This window comes from Eutrigla gurnardus, assembly GCF_963514095.1.
Source record: "Eutrigla gurnardus genome assembly, chromosome: 9".
NCBI classification, from domain to species: Eukaryota; Metazoa; Chordata; class Actinopteri; order Perciformes; family Triglidae; genus Eutrigla; species Eutrigla gurnardus.
The window spans coordinates 7,739,766-7,759,774 of record NC_139923.1 but is presented as its reverse complement, the minus strand read 5'-3'; the positions used below and the strand labels follow the sequence as shown (position 1 = coordinate 7,759,774).

The 20,009-nt window shown below is 43.0% G+C and overlaps 1 pseudogene across 1 annotated transcript; it reads left to right on the top strand.

Moving 5' to 3' along the window:
• Window positions 1-627: 627 nt before the first annotated feature.
• Window positions 628-19,081, top strand: LOC311018816 (kinesin-like protein KIF21A pseudogene; annotated as a pseudogene). Its single transcript, XR_014599295.1, has 2 exons — window positions 628-1,050; window positions 18,823-19,081. The product of XR_014599295.1 is annotated as a kinesin-like protein KIF21A pseudogene (transcript).
• Window positions 19,082-20,009: the final 928 nt, after the last annotated feature.

The window sequence follows — 20,009 nt, the reverse complement described above, 5'->3', positions numbered from 1 at the left end:
GATGTAATGTTTTTGATTTTTAGATTATCAAATAATAAATAAAATATGCTGTCTGACAGGTTTAGACATGAATTATTTTACAGGTGTCAGGATGTTTGTGTGTCTTTATGCCAGGTTATAAATTAAACAGATACATGCATTTCATCCACACTGAATGAAAGTATATATTTATAGTAATTATAGTAATAGTAATATTTAGATGTAAAATGTGTTTTGAAGTGTACTTGTGTTAAAGATACAGTGAGAAAAACAATCTGATGTCACAGTTTGAAAAAAGGGGATTTTCATTGCGATACCATAATAAAAGAAAGGACAAATATATAATAATACTGAAATAAAGTTTAAAAGGTAACAATACATACTACAAATAATACAATAATGAATATCTAAACAAATTGATGATAAATAGAACAAAAACAATCAATCATGTTCTCGGGTTAACTGTATTGAGTACTATCAGCTGTATAAAGCAAACGTAGACCTCAGCTCACACGCCTCGTCATGACGTCATCTCGCAGCCGTGCTCCCCGTAGAGGGCGTGGCTTGCTGACGCATTGCGGCTCCGTCCCCGGTGCGTTAACGGAGAAGGGAGGCTCGGCGGCGCGTGTGTGCGTTTTTATACGTGCGTGTGTACGCGCGGCGCGCGCGCGGAAGTGGTTCACCTAGCAGCGCAGCGGCAGCGAGAGTCTGCATGTGGACTCGAGACGGAGCTCAAGCATCCGGACCAAAACGGCGCAGAGTGGCGGAGCACGCAGACGCGGCATGCGGACACACCGCCTCCCCTCCCCGCTCACCTTCGCTCCGGTATCGCGGTGCAAATCACCGTTAAGATAATCGCTGTCTTTTGCTGTGAAATGGCGCCGCTGGAGTCGCGGTGAGTCGTTGCCCGGTCCGCTCGCCTGCCTGCCGGGGGAGAGTGCGCACTTTCTCCGCAAGTCTTCTGCACGGGGGCGCGGAGCCAACGCACACAAATCTAGCTTGTTGATCGATTACCGTGTCGGGAACGATGACGTCCGGGCAGGATGAAAGTACGGTCCGCGTGGCGCTGAGGTGAGTCTCACGTTTCTCCTCATCTCCCATCAACGAGTAAATGCGTAGCTGTGAGGTAATTGCCCGGCGCCACCTGTCAGTCAGTGCCGTGGGCCTAGCGAACACCTGCGGACCCATCAGCAGCATCTACACACACACACACACACACACACACACACACACACACACACACACACACACACACACACGACCAGCTTCATCTCATTTTAGCACCGGTGACCCAGTTCCTGCCGGGCCCCTCCTGATGCTGCTGCCGGCTTTTCGTGTCGGATTTTCGGACTGTCCTAGTGGTCCATCCCCGCTAAGGAGCCGCAGTTGACCAAAGTGTGATTAACAGTATGTTTTCTGTGCGTCAGATGCACATGCTGCATCCATGGCTCCGTTTCCAGCACAGCCTGGCTTGCAGGAGGAGGAGGGATGATATCATCTATTGTGAGGAGCATGTGTGCCTCCTAAAGCCCGGCCTCTCCTCCGGGCCTCCTGCAGAGAGAGACGGCTAATCGATGAAAGAGCTGCACTGACAGCCAGCTTCAGTGCAGCTCCTGTAACTCTTGTCAGGCGGCTCTTTGTTGTGTGGATTCAAGGCTCTAGTGAGAGGCTTCCTTTCCTCCCAGTACTCCAAGCAACAGCACTTAAAGGTGCCATTGTGCTGAAGGAGGCCGCTCCCTCCCAGCTGGTGAGGTGGCACAGTGACAGTGGCATAATGGGAAACCAGTCCCCCCCCCCCTCCATCTCCCACTCAGGGCCGTTCAGACCAATATGAAATGAGTTAGTGGCTGTATTGTTGCTTAGATTTGCTCATCTGTGTGCTCCATCGTCTCGTCTGGAGCTTCCTGATTCCAGTTCTCATTTTGAAGGGGAAAATCCAGATTTTCATCCCCATGCGCCGCAGCCGACTCATGATCAGATATGTTGCTCGTTTAACATAGTTGACGTGATGTCATGTGATGACATTTTCCAGCAGAGGTGTGTTTTTAGAGAGCAAGGGCTGCTTCTCTTCTTATGTGCCTTTTTGTGCCAGTCGTGCAGGGAGAAATCCATTTTTAAAAACGGAGACGGAGACACAATGTCCATAGATGTGCGTTTGTTTCGAGTAAGGGGCAGAGGTCATGAATCCAGGGGGTTGAATGGAATCGCCAGGCTGGCGAACTGAAGCAGAGGAGCACATGCATTGTGGAGAGAGAAAGTTTGTCCAGCTCTGGAGTCTGTGGTGCATTCAGGTGTCTCTAGCAGGTGATCTTTCTGGTGGTGTGCACATAAAAACAACAACAACAACACTAATGTAATGCTGTACAGTGCAGTCATCCTGGTTAAATGTTGTTTAATAGTGATGCTCGTTACCCTGAGAGGCTGAAGATATACGTTTCCGTCTCGATCTCCAGCTGATGTGGTGATTCACTTTAACTTCTATCTTTATCTTTCAACATGTTTTCACTGCCGAGTCTGTCTGACTTCTGCATTGTACAGTCTTCTGTGTGCTTCGCTCTGAAACCACTCCTTAGTTTTTCCCTGAAGATGAGCTTTATCTCCGAGGAGTGCAGATAGCGACAGTGTGGGGTCCGTGGAAGCTCTGACAGCTTGACGAGTAGCAGCGGGGGGCGGGGCTTTGAGGCTGGTTTATTCTTTTGTAGTGTTGCACTGGTCTGGACTTAGCAGGGCCTCAACTGTAAGGGTTGCCAGGTTGCCATTGGCAACCATTTCTAGGCCTACCAGTGGCAAGCATATTTAAAAATAAAAAATAAGGACAGCAAAACATGCAGCCCGGTCTCCTCAACTGTATGTGAGAGGGAGTTCAGCTGTCTGAGCAGCATCAAGACCGAAGGCAGACATGATGGACAAGCTGATGTTGGTGTCACTCCAGGGACCCACGATCCAAGACCTCCATGCTGGAGGGCCGATGGATCTGCACAAAGGTCCAGCACACCAAAATCTACCAATTATGTTTGGTTCCGGTTTCTATTATTTGATTCTACATTGGCAGTATTAGGCTGATGTATAACTGCATAGGATCTTAGAAAATATCAGGTGGTGAAAAATGGCAACCATAGTTTGATTCCTGCATGTCTTTATACTGTGTCAAAAAAAAAAAAAAAAAAAAATGCATCTGTGAATCACCATAGTTGACATTAAAGCCAGTTTCTGACCCTAAATCTTATACGAGGTACTTTCTGTTGAGCTAAATTGCGACACTAACTATGGCCGCTAAATAAATACTCACAAAAACCCATGCAAGTGTACATAAGTACGTGTTCCAAGTGACTTGCACTTTCTAAAAGAGTTGTTTAAAGAGCGTGCAAATTGCAGGAAGATTGTAGACGGCCTCCATCCACCGACAAGTGGATGTTTTGTGTTCCGGTTCCAGAAAGTAAAATTACAGCCTTGGTTTTAGCACGCTACATTTCACTCCGTTATATTTCAAACCACATCTTTGTCTAAGAAGTACCCTGAAAAGCACAGTGGTTCTTCTCTCTCAATAAAACATTTCAGTTTTAGGCCTTAGTCCTCTTCTAATCTCCAGTTTTGAAGCATTCAGGGTCTAATGATGCCTGTAAAAACCAGCGCTGCAATTAGCTTAATGGGATTGTCACAGAGTTCTTCCCTTCTGTAATGGGTTTCACAGTGGAATGTTTTAACTGCTAACAACAGTTTGTCAAGAGTGTTGACAAGTCTCACCGCACACGTGCACAACCAGTTCACAATTTGGGTGTGACGGTTCTTCACTCAGCCGCTTTTAAAAACCCAACACATTTGGATATGCTCACACCTCGCTACGCAGGAGGACGCATGTGTCAACAACATGCCTGAAATGTAAATATAAGGGAAACAATGTTGAGCTTATCTTTGAGTCCAGCAATTTCAGTGAGCTCTGAACGCCATCGCACTGTGGTCCCGGGTGTGCATGGTAGTCCCTTTGCTTACAGGACGAGGGGTCCATTTGATGCTGGTTAATCGCTTCAAGACCCCGGCTTATCATAACAGAGGCCCTCCTGTTCCTTCAAACTTCCACAAAGAGCACACGGCTCTCAACATGTGCCTCCATATTTGTGTTTACCCATGCACAGAAAGGCAGACAAAACCCGCCCCCCCTCCCATGCTACAGTACATTGTACTGTAGTGGGCTTATTTGCACAGTGCAAGACGTCTCAATAGTTTGTTTTCATGGTTAGGTGTACATTGAGGGGAAGGGCTCCGACGGACCTGAGGACTTGTTGAACCTGCCTGCTGGGGCCATTACTGCAGAAGAACAAACATAACGCAGCTATCATTTATTTCCAAGGCGGTGACAGGTGAGCGGATCAAAGCGAGAGGGAGCGACTCGGTCCGTGTTCAAATCTGCTCTAACAACTCCGCATGCTGCAATTCAGCTGTTGATCACACACCAATCAATAACATCAAGGGGCCGAGAAAATAGTGAAAATCTGGTCTCTTCCTTTTCCTTCCCCCTGAAACAACTTGATTTTGAGGCTCAGCTGAGGGGCATTGCCATGACGATAATGAAATTAAATCAGTCCCTAAACCTCTTAAGGCTTAAATTACAGGCGTGCTTTAATGTAATGACATGGAGGCATGCTGCAACCGGTATAAGTGGCTGAGTCTAAGCCTCGGGGTTGTAGCTCCGTAGAAACGGGGTTAACTGTGGTAGAAAAAGCTTGTTAAAATGAGCTGCACGATTAGAGCAGATATCTGCTAATACTTAATGACCTGCAGACCGGGCCTTAACTCGGATGACAGGAGACAACAGCTGACAATAGCTGTGGGGGTTTACAGTGCAAAGAGGGGCGAGGGGCCTCTCAGCTGAGAACACAAGTGGGCTGCAGATAATAACGTATACACTTTATGTGAGACAGGTAGTTGTAGAAACAATTATCCTGGCTCAACTTTTTCATGTGAATCCTGTATACCTGTTGGTGCAGCCAACATGAGCGGGGCCTGCAGAGGACCGGGCAGAGGACCAGTGTGGACTTGGATACGGGGCGTTCGGATACGTGTTCGTTACCCATGGCATCCCCATGCAAACACAAAAGCCCCGACGGCTCTAAAGCCCCTCCAGACCTCGTGCTTTGTTCACAGCCGCTGAGCCAAGCCGGTCTGTCAGGAGTTAGCCGCTGACCCACGGTCCTGGGAATCCGTGTGTGTGTGTGTGTGTGTGTGTGTGTGTCCTCCTGTTAACTGTTAGTCCGCTGTAATATTCACACTGGCCGGCCATGTTGCAGGTCTACATTTTCAGCTTCTTTAGGCTGAATACTTTGTGTTAAAAACCTGCTGATGGTAAAAAAAGAGGGGAATGTGTACCAAACACACAGTAGAGGCCTTTACACACTGGAGCCGTGACGAATGACATGGAAAAATGCAAAATGCTTCTGTTCGATGCAAATTTGCGACAGTTGCAAAAAAATTTTCAATAAAACCTTTACAGATTCAGGCAGACGACCGACTACCAGAATCCTGGAGAGATCAGAGCAGCGTCGGTCTGAGGTAGATTGTTGTGTAACCTATAAGCTGTAAGCTTTTTATTATTTAATTCTCTAATTGAATTTTAGTTCCCTGGTAAACAGTTAGTGTGTATGTCTAGAGCTTTTAATGTGAAAGGAGTAGATCTGTATGCTGCTTGTCAAGGTTGAGAGCAGTAGTAAAGTGTGCCTTCTTGGTTCAGACTACGGAGCCTCCCTGTTGTTCACTGAAGAGTACATTTAGAAAGGACAACATTTTGCGCGATGTGATTGGTTGATGTTGTTGTCAGCGTTGTAACATCCACCTGCGTCGCTGTTTTCAATCATATTATTCACATTCTGTTTGAAAGTATTGACAAACCAACAGTTTGAAAACATATACAGACATGGCATCAATTGCAGGAAGAGGAAATTGTGAATTTGTTAATTTTTCTTACAAATTATCGAGCGATGAAAATATTAATTAGGGACAATAATTTGGGAATGACTGACTTTTTCCACTAGTTCTTCTTACGTAAACATTTCAGAGCAACACTTCCACATGCAAAACAACACACTCACAGTTTTCTCCCTCCAAACTGTATTACTCATTAATGCTTGTAATAGACAATTTACAGAAATATCAACGTGCAGTTTTTCTTTAAGGAGAAATGATGTAAGTGAAGTTAAAATGAAGCTGAAGTGAAGCTTGCATCACGCTCCGTTACTTCTCTCACATGTCACTTAAAAGAAGAGAGGTGGTCCACATCCCGTAGTTAGCCAGAGTGTTAAAGTGTTAGCCAAGTTACCCAGACGGAAGCTATGAATAACACCTACTTTGCCTGCAGCACTAGTGTGTGTGTGTGTGTGTGTGTGTGTGTGTGTGTGTGTGTGTGTGTGTGTGTGTGTGTGTGTGTGTGTGTGTGTGTGTGTGTGTGTGTGTGTGTGTGTGTGTGTGTGTGTGTGTGTGTGTGTGTGTGTGTGTGTGTGTGTGTGTGTGTGTGTGTGTGTGTGTGTGTGTGTGTGTGTGTGTGTGTGTGTGTGTGTGTGTGTGTGTGTGTCCATAAGGAGTGCACTGAGGCTGCCAGACGATATTATTTGATCTGCTCTCTGCACCGGTGATCAAGCCTCATAGTTAACTATGCATACACTCCTTGTTGAATGGCCTTTTAGTTGAAAGCCCAAACATAATCACTCTAAAATGATACAAAGCAGAACAAATAAAATAAATCCCACTTGAGAAGCCATTGCATGTTTGACATTTCTGCTTAATTAAAATGACTTAAATGTATAAATGATCAACCTTGTTCATTGATTTGGATTAGTTCACTGCTTGTTTCAGCTTTCATCCTGACAATCCCCCCCAAGGATCATAAAGTAGTCCTGATTCTGAGGTCTTTGTGAGAAGTCTGTATATTGCAAGTGATAACCGCTTAAACAATTAGTCAATCAATTGATTGGTAACTTTCTCTAATGATTGACTAATTAAAGATGCCATGCAGTTTTTGGCTCCAGCTTCTCCTATGTGAAGTAGTTGAAGGAGTTCTCTAAAGCAGGACTATCTGGACTCTGTTGATCAGATATTCAAATGATCTTCAGTAACTGACTCGCTGAAACAGTCATTTGAGTGAAAGCCGGATACATTTCCAGTGTTTAGCCGCCATGACCCTCTTTCGAGACAGAAGCTATGCATAGCCTACACTTAAACTCAACTTGCCCCAAAATAGAGTCACGACTGGCCGCGGGCGACATTGCTGGAAGCCCTCGGTTATCTATATCACAACCTCTGAGGAGTCAGCACATTTCTGCCAGACGCATCTGCAGCGACGCAGACGGCCTCCGACCGCGGAGCCGCTCGACCACATGTGGACGCTTTATGACGAGGAATGGATTCCCTCCCTCCTCTTCCTCCTGCCTCATTATGTAGCAGGCTACTTAGGAAACGCTCTGGTCACGCAGAATGAATTGAAGGTAATGACAGAGTAGCTAACATGCACACCACGCCCATACAAATATGTTGTTCTCCGCACTGCTGCCTTTTGTCTTTCTCCACTCGGCTGCACTTATTTTTGTGATTTTCCTCCTCCGGTCTTCTCAGTTTGTGCGCTACACAGATCTGTCCAGTTAAGGGTCTCGGCTGAAACGGATGAGGGTCTATATGTGGATCTGGTGTCACAAATAGGATGTGGATGTAACTCAGCTTCCATCATCAAACTGCCAGCAGAACGTCCCGAACAGGCCTCAGACGGTCACAAATAGCTCTGTTTGCATAGTGAGCTGCCCCCTCGTTATTTATGTGAGCGTCCCTGCCGTTAGCGGAGAGAGAGCTGGTCTTCCTGAAATGAAACGTGATATTTGAGGATATATCGGTGTATCTCCCACGTCACCGACCTGATTTAGATGCCAGTTTATTCAAAATCGGCGGAGGTAGTACTATATAACGTACTCTTTGTAACATATCCAGCCAATGGTTATTTTCATTGTAATTAATCATTGCATCTATAAAATGTCTGTGAATTAATTATATTATTATTATTATTATTAATCATTAATCTTCGTTTAGACAGGCAGAACAATTAACTGCTGATCATTCGTATGGTTTATACACTGGAAACCATAAATATTTGGCATTTTTCCTCAATTAATGACTTCATCAAGATTCATCAATTTACAAAATTGTTACAGATTACTTTTCTTTTGATTAAGTTATTGTTTCAGTAGTAAGCCAACTGGCTAAGGCCATGACATAGTGATAGCATTGATAAAAGTAAATCTTAAAACCTTCATTTAGAGCATTAAGTTATCGGCAAACAAGTGTTTGCGATGTAAAGACATATTGGAGTAATGTCTTCCTGAGCAGAGAAAGAAGTTGTCCTCCCTCTGTGTGTGTTGTTATTCAGGCTTCTCTGTGCTGTATTGATAAATCCGGACCGGAGGCAAAAGATATGCTCTCTATTTTAAATTCAGCACCTTTTAACAACGATTATTTTTTTCCCCGGACATAATAGACTAAATGGACTGATAACGGAAAATAATAACTTGCAGCCCGACTTAAAGGTGGTGAAAATACATCAACTCTGTTCTAACAATTAAATAGCTTCTTCACACACAGAGCTCACTCTTCTTGTGCAGTAAGGCTGTGGAACACCTTCCTGTCTGTGTCAGACAGTCTTGCACCTAAAATGCAGGATTAAACGGCGCTGAAGGCAGTGAATGCAAACGACCTGCCTCACCACCTGCTAGTAGCAGCTGTATGAATCTGCATATTCATGAGGCGTTTTCTGCTGCAGGTGTGAGAGCTCAACGCGGGCGGTGTCTTCAATTATAGGTTTTGGTGTTGATTGGCCACCCACCGGCAAATAATGGCAAGCATGTAAAACTGGAAATCTTGATAGAGTTGCAAATGGTTAAATGGTTAACGGCTTGGAGCCGAATTACTTCCACTCGACCTCCATTGGAGTGTTTACCTATCATCTGCTATCTGGCTGCCTTGAAAGCTGCAGATGGCCGCTGGCTGATGTGTCCTTCACACACACACACACACACACACACACACACACACACACACACACACACACACACACACACACAGGGCTAGGTTTTGTCACGCTGGCCTGTAGTTGACACAGAGAGGGGACTCCTGTGTCAACACTGAACGGTTGAATGACACTGCAGTCCAGGGCTGACTCTGCAAGGCGGGCAGGAATAAGCAGGAAAGAGTGGGCTGTGATGGTGTTTTATATGGTTTCAACTGAATTCCCTCTCCCTGTCGATATCACTGTTAAAGTTGTTGTGACTCTTCACCGCCCTCACTATTTGATTAGGATTCACTCCGATGCAACTCAAATGCATCGCAGCCGCAGTTTTCTATATGGACAAAGTAAAAGGATAACATTTAGAATTTCTGTTTCTGTTTACACAGACTGTGGTGATAAAAAATAGTCCCTCAAAGTTTTGTGATCCGTTGCATGGTATTATCAATTTGTGTTTTTATATTATATCTTTAAACTGTGTGTGTGTGTGTGTGTGTGTGTGTGTGTGTGTGAGTGAGTGAGTGAGTGAGTGAGTGAGTGAGTGAGTGAGTGAGTGAGTGAGTGAGTGAGTGAGTGAGTGAGTGAGTGAGTGAGTGAGTGAGTGAGTGAGTGAGTGAGTGTGTGTGTGTGTGTGTGTGTGTGTGTGTGTGTGTGTGTGTGTGTGTGTGTGTGTGTGTGTGTGTGTGTGTGTGTGTGTGTGTGTGTGTGTGTGTGTGTGTGTGTGTGTGTGTGTGTGTGTGTGTGTCTTTTAAGCAAAACTAAACTAATAATAATAATCACGGCATCAGCATCACTTTTAAGCAGCCGGTATGTCTCACCCCTAATAGTGAGGAGAGAGGGAGTGCTGTATATAGTAGTGGTATAGAGTGTATTTGTTGTGCTGGATTTTAATAACGCACCTTTTCATATCTGGTTAAACATACGCGTGTGCGTTTCCACTCCTGAAAAGGATGCATCGTTCATAGCACACTAATGTGTCCACAAATAAAGTGCATCAACTGGGCTTCATTTAAACCCTGGCTCAGTTATAGTTGGACTTCAAGTTTGAGTATAAATAAAACAAAATGTTGCAATAAACCTTTTTAATTGTGGTTGTGACCCAAACATACTGCTTAAAGCCTAAATGCAGGTTGCACATTGAGGTTTTTGGAGCTGGCATGATCAAAATAAAGAATTAGAAATGACCACCAAAACATGTTTTTCACCACGTGAAAGCCCGGGCTGCAATATTGTACATGCATGTGTGTAAACATGCATCACTGGGAGGAGGAAAGGTTCCCTCGGACACTGACCCCGACCCTCCGGCCGGGTTTCCCTCTCCGTTTGGACAGCTACAGATGATCCCTCACTGACACCTCCTGTTGCCTAACCTTCCCCTCCTCTGCTCGCCCCTGGTAATGATGAGTTTGTCTGCTCCCTGACCCTTGACCTGCAGGAAGCAGTAAAGCCGTTATCGGCGTGCCACAGGGACTTGGCGCAGCCTCGTTTTGTTTTTGAAAGCACATTTTCCAAAAGCTCCAGGATCAGTTGGATATCCATTCATATCCACAGCTTTATTCCAGGGAAGATGAAGCAGTAAGTTCACGCCAGCAGCGGGGCGGCCTCCATGAACCTGGCCTGCAGATTATAAAACACAGGCCTGGCTGCGTGTCCTGTTTGTGCGAGCTCTGGCCTCGTGTAACAATATGATGCATTTATTTATTCTGCGTTGCTCTGTAATACACCTAGTCACAAGTCTGTGGAGATGAAATAAATATATATATATATATATATATATATATATATATTTTTTTTTTTCTTAATTCAGAGTTGGGTTCAGGCACACCGAGACTTGAATACCAATAAAACTGGCTGTCTGACAATACCATGATCTCTTACAACACGGTTCAAACTACACTACCTTAAATGATTAATGCATATTAATAAAATAGCTGTTTTTTATCTTAATTACATTGATGCAGCACAGATTGTGAAGTCGGTCTTTGCATTGTCTCCCTCTCCAACTCAGCTTTGGGATAATTAATGCTACATTTCCTCTAAATGTAAGATTTTTAACCCAGATCCAGAGTTGGCCAACTTTGTGCAATTAACAGAGTCTCCACTTGAAAAGAGGTAAAACTAATCCCTGGGGGTAAAGAATAATTATGTGATAAAACATATTTGATGCTTCAGAGGACAGAGAGACTCAGAGAAAATGCTGGCGGTGAATTAACCCGAGTCTCTGACGGGCGGCAGGATGCTGAGCCACTTCCTCCCTCGCCCCCCATGCCCCCCCCCCTCCCCTGTCATCTTTTAGTCTGCCAGACCAGCTTTATATCCAGCTGGGATCGGATTATGACTTTAATTCTCCGCTTCCATTACCGGTCACCATGGCAACCCCACACTGCACCGACATAAATACATATTTGTGCGTTATTAGGAAGTATGGACTCCTGCAGACGTGGAGTTAAAGCTGTTATCGGTGATGGATGTGTCTTTGGCCGGCTGCGTGTGCTTGTGGTTCCCGAGCAGCTCGTCTGTGGTCTGGTGTTCGGTTGGGCGTAGACGCCGGTGCTTGGCTCTCTGTCTGGTGCTGTAGGTGGTCTTTTGTGGCTCAATAGGCAGAGCATGAAACCACTTCTAGGAGGGTTTCTGATTCTAAAAATGGACCTCCTCGTTGTGCTGCAGAGCACTTTAAAAGCATCCACCAGAGTCACAGACATTCTGTATATTTGGGCTGAAGATGTCTGTGAGGTCAAACTGCAGTAGTCAGGACCCATTCTGTGGAAACCAGGCATGTATATTAATATCCACTCATGCATAGTAATGTCCTGCGTCTACTTAGCGAGGTAAAGGCTCATAATGCACACATGCTTTCATGGTTTTGTCGACCCCAGATGCCATTCAGCTCCCACAGTCTCTGTGTTTAAACCTACACACCAGCTCAGCTCGGCTGCACTAATCCCCGCTCTGCAGAAACACTTTCATGCTTGAAGTGTAATATCCAGCTCCCGCCAGCAGTAGAAGTGCAGGACAACACCTTACCGGCTGTCTGCCATACTTACTGTATATCTGCAAGTATTGTGAGTTAAGAAGAAGGGTTTAAGAAGCAGCGTGAGACATTATTACTGGAACTACGTTCTGGAAAACACACTCCATATTTAAGTACTTATGTTCAAATGAAGTGAGATTTATTGCTTTTGGTCAGTGTACAATACAATGGTCTTCATATCATGCATACATGATTTTAGTATTAAAAATTATTATTATTATGTATTTACCTGAAAAAAGATGACAACTAACAGGGATTCAAATGAACAACAAACAATAGCCTTGCTGGATGGGAAAATATATGCAATAAAAATAGCTACTTAGATGCTGGAATCCTGGCTTGCATTTAAGATCTTTAAATGTGAAGTTTAGTCCGAACGTCTGCCTGGGAAAGAGCAGGTTTGAACCAAATGCCCCGAGTAAAACCTGTTTCCTACAGTGAGTGAGGACCGGCCGTGCAGTATGCTGCCTCTCCAGCTAATGCAGCTTTTGTAGTCATTTCTATGGATGCAACAAAGGGATGTTTGGATCAAGGACCTCTTGATTGTGGCATTTGAGTCTTTTTTCTGAGGATGACTTACATATTTTCAAACACTTAAATGGTCCCACCGAAGGGCTGGAGGACTGCAGGATTTTCCTTCTTTAGGACGGTGATCGACATTAAAGAAAATGACAGCAAAGGCCTTTAAGTAGATGTTAAGTACATGTTGTAACTCACCTGACCAGTTCTGAGGTGTCCTGACGTCTATAAGGAAACCCCACCCTTCTGTCACATGACGTCCTGTCAAAAATTAGAATTACTGTGCTGTGTGTGTGTGTGTGTGTGTGTGTGTGTGTGTGTGTGTGTGTGTGTGTGTGTGTGTGTGTGTGTGTGTGTGTGTGTGTGTGTGTGTGTGTGTGTGTGTGTGTGTGAGTGTGTGTGAGTGTGTGTGTGTGAGTGAGTGAGTGAGTGAGTGAGTGAGTGAGTGAGTGAGTGAGTGAGTGAGTGAGTGAGTGAGTGAGTGAGTGAGTGAAAGGTGAGAAAGGAAGCAGGGGAAGGTCGTCCGACTTTCCCCTGCTGGCAACGAGCCGAGTGCAACAAAAACACACACACTTTCAGTCTTATACCTTTCCTTTTCTCTGCACGCAGGCCGTTCACACGGCCTTAATTGTGTCCTCTGTGAAGGGCAGTGAGATGTTGTGCTTGAAGTTGATTGGGCGGCTCGGCACAGGTGACATCATCCCAAGCAGTCGCACTGCTGCTCTCAGCAGTTCTCCACATAGAGATACTGGCAGTGCAGCTGCAGCTTTTGGCTGCGTGGCTTTGATTTCTGGCTGTTCATCCATGAACAAAGGATGCTCTGAGTTTCTCCTCTTCTTTCCGTTTCTCATATATAGTCCCGTCTCAAATTTGATTTACTTGGATATTGAAATATTTAGTATTATCCATCGTCCTCCTAAAAGCCTTATAATTGCATGGTTCTTTTGTGTAAATCATTTACTGTAGTGTCAGCGTTGTGTAGTTGCCTTGCTCTATATGAAGCACCTTGAGCTTTTGTTTGTGTTTTAAAGTTTTATATACAATCAATATATTATCATCATATAATAATAATTATATAAATGAAACCTCATTTATGTCAAAAACCTTTAGATTTTGTTGATGTAGGACTCCGAGGTTAGACTCCATAAACATGAAAAGTTGAATAATGAGCCCTGTGTATGGCGCTACAGAGGTGACAAATAAAATGCATGATTATCCATATGATGGTGCTGTATGATCGGGGCGCGGGTGGATGTGGACGCCCAGCGGACCTTTGCTTATCACATGCCTGAATCAGCAAATAGAAACAAAATTAATGAATACATTTGAATACTTAATAATCACTGGAGAAGATATTGGTCATCCGAGTGCATTGAAAATGCATTATAAATACCAATATTTACAAAATAATAGACAGCATGAAATATGACGACCACATAGAGCAGCGGTCGGATGTCACCAAGTATTATTCTGAGGAAATTCTACTTTCCATCGTACTTTATATTATATATAATTATATAACCCTACTTTTTTTCTACTTTTCATTTTTTTTACTTACTCTACTTTTTATTAAGGTTTTACAAAGCATTTTGTTTGTAAAATTGAGGTTAAGTTTACTAAAAGTATATGTAGTAGATAAAATTACAACATTAAAGTACTGCTAACATATTTCTACATCAAAAGTAATGATCAGATAATATAATGGTTCAAAACTGAGTAGCCACTCTGCATGAGTCACTTTTGCTACTTTAAAGTACATTTTGTTGCTGATACTTTTGAACGGAGGACATTATTTTGGTGCCATTTCTCTGTTCCACAGGCTTGAATCTCACTTTATGCAACATTTAAATACTCCTGGATAAGAACTGTTCCTGCTGTTTTGGAGCTTCTGTGTTTGTATCTGAAAATGTTACTGAAGGCCAGGCATCAGGTCTCTGCTGCAGAGAGGTCTTGACCCTTGACCCTGACCCTCGCCTGAACTCTGACCTCTGCCCCTCCCCCGACGGCACTCAAAATCCAGAAATAGATGAGTCCCCACAACAGTTTAGCATGGCTCTTGTATTGATACACTGATGCTCCGATTACTGTGCACTCATTATGCATTATTCATGATGCATTATGGATGATAATCACTGAGATGTATTTCTAAACGTCAGGCTAATTAAATGGCTGCACATTCAGCCAGTTCTTAAAAGTTCTTGTTTTCAGGATTTATGCATTCCTTTATCAACATCCACAGACTGCTTACTGTCTCATTTTGGCCTCCTTTATTTATTCACTTTAATCTAATGAACTTCATTACGAGTGGTTGTTGGTGCTGGATTATTGTGTATTGTGTGCAATCAAAAAAAAAACTCAATTTATTGAGTTGTTTGCTCAATTAAAATGTGCTTTATTATTCTTTTGGGTAACAACACATCTGGAAGCCGTTGCAATAATTAAAATCTTGTAAAAATGTACAAAAAGAGAAAAGGAAAGTGCATTTCCTACAACCACACTCCAAATGTTTCCAAATTGGCAAATCATAGACGTGTTTTTGACTAATTTAACCAATATTAGTCTTTGCATTAATGAGGAACACATATCCAGCAACATCCTGATGGTTTTGACAAGAAGCCTGGCTGTTAACATGCAGATGAAAAGAGAGCACATTTGTGAAATGTCATCAGATTCCCGGGTGTAACAGTACTGTGGGAGGGAAACAGACAGGATTACACGGCCAATTAATGAGCTAAATTGTGTGAATTTAGCTCATTAAATCCCCTTTGTGGTTACTGGAAAAAAAACCCTCTTCCAGTCCACGGAAACATGTTGGTTGAATACAGTGAATTTGTCACAGAAGCTACTTGATTGTGTGACTGTGGATGGTTTATTGTTCATTACAACAACGGGCTGAGATACAATAGAAGAAGAGCTGTGAGACGGATTACAGGAGGGAGTTGTTTCTTTGTCTGCTCCTGATTGTATCCTGAGTGACTTTCTTCACAGCTTCTCTCACTCACGCCTGAAGGCTAGTGAGTCACACCGAGCCAACGTCACAAAGAAATGTCTGACTGGTCAGGGTTTCCTCCTGTGTTGAATGTAGCCCAAATCTTCTCTCCCGATTTAGATCATTTCATATCATTCTTATCTCACAATACAGTACCGTCGCTTGGGAAAGCCTATTGTTGTATCCTCTCTGTGATTTAGTTCTAATGTTTTACAGCACTACAGTGCAAAATAAACATTATAAAGAAAAAAAATATATATATATACATTTTTTTTAAATATTTATATGTACATATAAAGCATATTTTTAAATTATATATATATATTTTTTCGGCTGCCCACTGACCATGTTGCAGTGTTGCAAATACAATTCAGGTTTTCTGAGAATCTTGACTTATGTGTTTTTCATTATCAATGAAGACAACATAATTGTGTATCAACATATCCATGATTTCATCGCTCCGTTGAAAGATGATTAATTATCATATTGCCCAGTCTAGTTAAATGACATCTTTCATTGTTCCAATAATCTGATTAGTATCATCATAAATTAAAAAAGAGACAACAACCCTATACTTTATGTCTTTAATATAATAGGACATCTCTGCAGCACGACAATATTTAATTTAGATTGTTAGCTTGAAACACATTTGGCCCTTCTGAGATTTGAAGATTGCAGTAGTCATATTACCATGAGGAGGAAATTGCACCAGAAGAATAACCAACATTACAAACAAGCAGGTTTAAAGGAGCCTGACATGAATGTAACAACAGATACATTCAACCCCCAAAGCACTGTGTTACCATAACAACCAGTAGAAGAAAAACAAAAGGATGTTTAATAATAATTAATAATAATAATTCATTTAATTTATACTTTTCAAGTACCCAAAGTCGCTTACAGAGGTAGATGGACATAGTAGACAAAGATAAAACATAAGTACAGAGATAAAGCACAAGTAACAAGCAAACAAACAAAGATAGCGGAAAACAAAAACACGACAGGGAAAACAAAGCAGTAGTGGGGCGTAGAGTCGTTGACACTGATACAAACAAACAGACAAAACAGGTCCAACAATACTCAGAAGGTGGGGGGTGGATTGAGGAGCGGTGGGGGGCTGATGAGTGAGGAGAGTGGAAAGAGAGTGTAGAGGGGCGGGTCAGGGGGAGAGGGCAGGAAGGAAGGTAGTTATGGGTAGGGGAGATCGTAGGCTTGTGAGAAAAGGTAGGTTTTTAGGCGGGATTTAAATGTGGTGAGTGAGGGAGAGCATTTGGGAGTGAGGGAGAGTTTAGCATTTGAAGATGGTGTCTTTCATCTCCCAACTCAGCGGCTCATATTGTGCAGTTATTTGCGGACATGTCATGACCTCCACGCAGGACATCACCTCTCCTCCCTCGCCTCCGTCCAGCCGTGTAATCCTGCCGCCGTGGCGTCGGCGCTGGGATCCAGTGGCGTCCAGACGGACACAATGGCCGCACTGTACTCCCCTCACGCCATTGTTGTCCCCTGAACTCGGAGGCACAATGAGGCCCTTATCCACACAGCACAGAGGGGCTGGCAGGCCCGCCGTCAGGTGCTTCTTCATCCAGGCCCGTTTGGGAGCCGAACCCACGGGGACAGCCTGGCCTTAAGATCGATAATCGCTACCTTAGAGTTTGTGATACGAAGCATGAGTACAACAGCTCTGTGTATGGAATCAGTACATCACACTAACGTTTCCGTCCCTACAGACCCGAGAGTTCATGTTCTCGTCATCTTCGTCGACTCTGAGGAAAGCCTGAAGGGACTGAAACATTTATATAATGAACCGATTCACTAAATGCCTCGAGTGGAAGAACAACCTTTAGGACTCTGATCTTCTCCCCACTGTGCATAAAAAAATCATCAATGTGCAAATCTATATCGCAATTGACCTGAATCCCATTCAAATGGTCAACTCTTAATGTTCAAAACCAGAATGTCAGTCAAGCAAGTTTTTAATTGCGTGAAATCACATTGATATGATATAAAACTACAGAAATGGAAGAATAGACTATTATTTTCAATAAAGAGTTTGTTGTCTTTTGGGTTTTGATTCACAAATTCTTAAAATGTAATGTCATTATTTAAATATAACTACAGGATTATTGCAATATCAATAGAAAACTTGCCAAAAAAAACAAAACAATAATGCTGTCAGTCAAAATCTTGAACTATGTATTTTGTGTGTTTTGTTTCTTTTTTTGTGACGTGCTCTGGTTTCTATCGTCTGTCACATGACCCACATTAAAGGAGTTGACCCCTGCAGTAAATCTACGTGAGGATCATTCAGCATGTCGGCACACAGACGCTCCACAGCAGCACATATTAACCCAGCTGGCAGCTTTTATGGGACAAAGTATTGGGTCAGATTAGGATGTTGACCCTGCGGTCTGGTTACAAACATCTGGAGCAGATCAAAATGTTTGCAATTGCAAAAAGGAGTTCAGTAAGTTCCTGGAATTTAAGATGCTCAGAATAACAGCTGAAGCATTTTATTTGATGTGTTTCTAACTGAAGGGATGACGAGGCAGCGCTATAATCACCATGTGTGACTCAGGGTGGCCAGACGACGGCCCTCGTTGCCTATTATTTAAAATAAATTAGAATATAACCTCAGCATATTTTTTTATAAATAGCACTGCACATACATTGAACAATCTAGCATCACATAGTTTAAATTCTAGATAGTCGACAAAATAGTAGTGAAATCGGCACAGAAACCAAAACGTACCATCTTGATGTTAGATTAACATCTTGAATTTTAATTTCCAGTGTCATATTTTAAAGGGCTCTTTGAAACCAACATCGGTGTTTGGGAATGTGTGCCTGTTTTTTACTTATTTAGATTAGATTTAGACATATTTATATGTCATGCACTGTATTAGAGGTTAAAGTATTGAACATACTGTAATGTCAACTGTTAAACTGTTCAGTAGTGTTGCGTAGCTATTTTGATGGCACATTGGCTTTCTGGTTTCTAAACTGTGATTTTCCGTGGAGTGTAACTTAACTACACATTTGCTATTGTTTGGTTAGAAAGAGATTCACAGGTTGGATATCCACAGCAATCATTTTATTTGTCAGCAGTGACGGCATCCGTGCATCCTGTACAGGCGAGGTAGCATTTTAGAAAAACATCTCCCAGTAATCCAGTACAAAACCAGCGCTAACCACCTCGGTACTGTAGAATTAACACAGTCTATTATTGTTGCTCATCCCTGATGGAGTTATTTTCTGTGTTTGTTGTAGGATTCGTCCTCAGCTGGCCCGGGAGAAGATCGAGGGATGTCACATCTGTACGTATGTGATGCCCGGGGAGCCCCAGGTGATCCTGGGAAAAGACAAGTCCTTCACCTACGACTACATGTTCGACATGGACTCGCAGCAGGACGCCATCTACTCCAGCTGCACGGAGAAGCTGATCGAGGGCTGCTTCGAGGGCTACAACGCCACCGTCTTTGCATACGGACAGGCGAGTCTTTGTCCTCGCCGTCGCAGCTGCAGCTGATGGTGCTGGGTGGATGTAGAGAAATCTTAGTGCATTTGTGCATTTTGAGGAGAGACAGAGAAGAGGGGTGTTGGAGAGGCGGAGGGCCTTGACATTTGGGTAACAAGGAGACCAGAGGAAACTGGAATTTGAACCTCTATGACCTTCTTTGTCCAAGCTTAGTTTTAAAGGGATAATTAGACACTTTAGGAAACACTTATTCAGCTTTCATACTCAGTTAGATGAGAAGATCAACTCCACCCTCACATCAGATGTTATGATTCCATTTTCTCCCTCCTGATACTGATTCCGATGCCTGGACCTGCGTATCGGCCGAGTACTGATCTGATGCCACTGTGTTAAAAAACTCTACTTGTCATATGAAGTTACAGTCAGGAGGGAGTTAGCTTAGCATAAAGAATAAACACAGAGGAAACGTTCTTTTTAACCTTATGGACAGATGAGGCCCAGCTAGCTCTTTCTCTCTGTTCCCTGTCTTCATAGAGCGCTGTTAAGCCCCGCCCACAACTAAAGAGACCAGTCAATTGCTCTCCTTTCACTCTGTTTTGCATGAAGGTGAAGAACTGTTGGATCCGGACTGTCTTTATTCCTAATACTCCTTATCAAATTAATCTAATACAAAGCTTAATGTGTTCTTGGTGTTTCCTTTTAATATCCAGTACAACTTCTCTTTAGAGCTGAAGTCAATTAATCCACTTGTTTACTGACAGAATTTTCATAATCTAATTGAATATTTAATCCTTTTTCAAGCAAAATGTCCCAACTGTTTCTAGCCAGTAGCCTTTTTAGTCTTTTTATATATATATATATATATATATATATATATATATATATATATATATATATATATAGAGAGAGAGAGAGAGAGAGAGAGATATTTAGATAGTTAATCGTTTTCCAGACATTTAAAAGATGAAACAATGAATTT